Raw genomic sequence first — 3,526 nt, forward strand, 5'->3', positions numbered from 1 at the left:
CACTTACTAAATACCTACTACACTAGTACAAAAAATTAAAGAGACAGCTACATTTTATGACAAAAAATGACTGTATTCAAACTACTTTAACTTTACAACCAAGATGCTTAGAGAGACGAATAAAAAAAATGTAAGCTTAAATACTCTACTTTTAGACAGTATACTTTAGATTTCAAAAATCATCAAATTTAAAAAAAAATCAGTGAGAAAATGTAAGTCTCTCATTTAAAATGTAAGTTTCAACTCAGAAATAGGATTTCCACATTTAAAAACAATAATTGCAATTACTGTTTTTAAGAACGGATCTTAAAAACAGCAATTCAAATTCTGATTTTTAACATATAAGTTTAAAAATTTTGGGAAGGCGCTAGAAAATCTTTGATTCTCAACGTGGGCGGTGGGTAAAAATGTTGAGAATCAATCATGTACATAATATAACAATTTCCTAATAATCATTTCACAAAAACAATTTTTATCTTTGTCTCGCAACGAAATTTTAACAGATTGTTTACAAAAGCATCGAGTTGAATTTTTTCTTTTAAGGAAACGGGAACGGCAATTATCGCTGTAAATGAATACGACAATTAACAATCTTCTTATAAACCTATTGATGAAATATAGTTTGGAAATAGTGATAAAAGTTTTCATACACACTAGATCCGAAAACTAAACGCATTTTAATATCATTTATCTATTATTTACCTAATTATTTATCTAATATTGATATTTATATTTTTTCTTCCTTAGTAATTAAATTTTGTTTATTTTTATTAACTTTTTATTTATAGTCGCAACAACAATTAAAGTCACTAATGTAACTGTAAATATACCGGTAACATGTAGTCTTGAACAGACTCAGACCGTCCATTCCTGAAATGTGTGGTTAATTAAACCCTAACCATCAAAGAACACCGGTATTCTCGATCTAGCATTCAAATCCACTCCAAAGTTGAGAGTTCTAAGGTTCAAATCCTAGTAAAAGCAGTAACTTTTAAACGGATTTGTATACTAGATCGTGGATAACGATGTTCTTTGGTTATTGGGTTTCAATTAACCACACATCTCAGGAATGGTCGACGTGAGCCTGTACAAGACTACACTTCTTTTACATTCACACACATCATCATCATTCTCCGTAGTAATTCTTACGACGGTTACGGAGGCTAAACAGAAAAATAGAAAGTATTCAAATCCAAATAAAAGTAACACCTTTACTATGATTTGAACCAAAGAACTCTTGATTTCGAAATAGGCTGATTTACGATGAGTTTTACCATTAGACCAATCCGGTGGGTTAATTAAATTTCTTGATATAATAAAAACTAACGAGGTAACCGTTATCAGCCCATTTTCTTGTCAAGTGAAATATATGATTATTAAATGAAATTATAAACAATAATTGTAACGATTTATCCGCTAGAATCTTAATTAGTTGCATTATTCCATTTACAGCGTTGAATTTTATGCCTTATTCCTCGCAATAGAAACATTTTTATTTAATGGTTTTGCTTTCCTGAGATCATAGCTCTAGAGCTAAGTTGCAAGAAGGAAAGTATGGAAATCATTCAAAAATGGGGTATGAGTTATTTCTCAACTTTTTATGATCCAGGAACCTCAAAAAAAAAAAAAAGGGAAGGGTTATGTTCGTACGTAGTACGTACGTACATGTGTACGTGTGTTGGCGTATTTAAAGCTTAATTGGATGGACCGATTTTGATGAAATCTTATACAGAGACTTGTGTATATGGAGTAATTTGTTGGTAAAATTTACGGAACAATATTTCTAGCGTATGTGGGAGGGGGTTGGAAGAGGTCAATTTTCTCAAAATTTTGCAATTAACATACACATTAAACTCAGTCAGTACATGCATGCATGTTTATCTTAGCAGTTTTTAAAAAATAGTTCCTCCAAAATTCCCCTTATCCCAAAAATCTAAAAAGCTATCATTTTATTTATTGAATATTTTTTAGGGAATATTTTATTGTCTTTGTAGGCATAGTAATAATGCAAGCGACCCAATAAAATACTTTGGAGGCAATATTGGAGAGGAAGAGCCGATCCCCACCCAAAAATATATAAATAATATATTATACGTTTAAAAATATCGATTTTTTTTTATTTCTTAAAACGTTTATTAGTTTATTCATACAATAAATAATATTAAAAGTTTAAATAATAAACTTTCAATGATAATATTATAGTAAAATTTCATAATAATTCATCCCCCCACCAAAAGAAATCTTAGGTAATTTTTTATTGGTTGTACATTTTTTAGTGAATTTTTTTAGTTTCTTCCAGTTAGTAAATGTAAAAAAATCAACAAAACATTTTTTGAAGCGTGATTTTGGAGGTGGATGAGCAAAAAAATAAATTTTTTTAAACGTTTTTGTTTATTTAAACACGTAATGATAATTTTACAATAAAACTTCATCTTAAATTCCCCCTACTTCAAAAAATAAATTTAGATAACCTTTTCCGTGTATCATTATTTTTCTACTATATAAAAATAAATAAACAATGACAGGAAAGTATTACATTTTACACGGATTTGAGCACTAGATCGTGGATACCGGTGTTCTTTGGTAGTTGGGTTTCAATCAACCACACATCTCAGGAATGGTCGAACTGAGACTGTACAAAACGACCCTTCATTTACACACTCATACATATCATCCTCATTCATCCTCTAGTATTATCTGAACGGTAATTACCGGAAACTAAACAGGAAAAAGAAAGAAAGGGAAAGTATTACAACTTTTCTGTCCGATTGTTTTTTTTTTATTTTTAGCTAAAAATGGTTCATTTTATTATATTTTTATTCTTAAATTTTATTTCACCATAACTTAATCAAAAAATAAGTTATTTATATAAAAGTATGAAAGTTGAAAAAAGAGAGTAGTATTAACCAGTTAATAAAGCATATTTATGTATTTTTTGGCGTTTCACATTGACGATTTAAATTAATAATAATCAAAGAAGGGATTTGTTTCGTATTTCCTTCAACGTTTTAGATAAATTCAGATATTGTTCTAAAAATATGAAAATCTGCAGAAAATCAATTCGAGAATAAAATAATCCTCATAGTTTTGGCATAAATATGAATAATTTGTTATAGCTTATGACTAACTCCAGTGGTATAGTGCGACAAGATTGTTAACAGTTGTTTTTTATTATACATTGCTGTAGTAAAATTCCGATAAAATAAAAGCTAACGTTAGCTTTTATTTTATTTTTAAACAGAAAGTTATAGTAATGTTAATTTTTTTTAACTATATTTATAAACAATGAAATTTTTGTAACAGAAAAAGTATATTATAAATTTCAGCAGCTATCGATTAATGCAATTTTTAAAATAAAAAAATGAATATGTAATCTGAAATCCATTTACAGATTAAATAATAATAATTATAAATTAATATCAATAACTAATAAATCGGTAAATAAAAAATATATTAAATTTCAGTTATAACTATTATTAAGACAAAGAGAAAAATACAATTTCAGCGTACTATAAAGCTTATTCGA

Source organism: Lycorma delicatula, chromosome 1 (genome assembly GCF_047948215.1).
Source record: "Lycorma delicatula isolate Av1 chromosome 1, ASM4794821v1, whole genome shotgun sequence".
Taxonomy (NCBI): domain Eukaryota; kingdom Metazoa; phylum Arthropoda; class Insecta; order Hemiptera; family Fulgoridae; genus Lycorma; species Lycorma delicatula.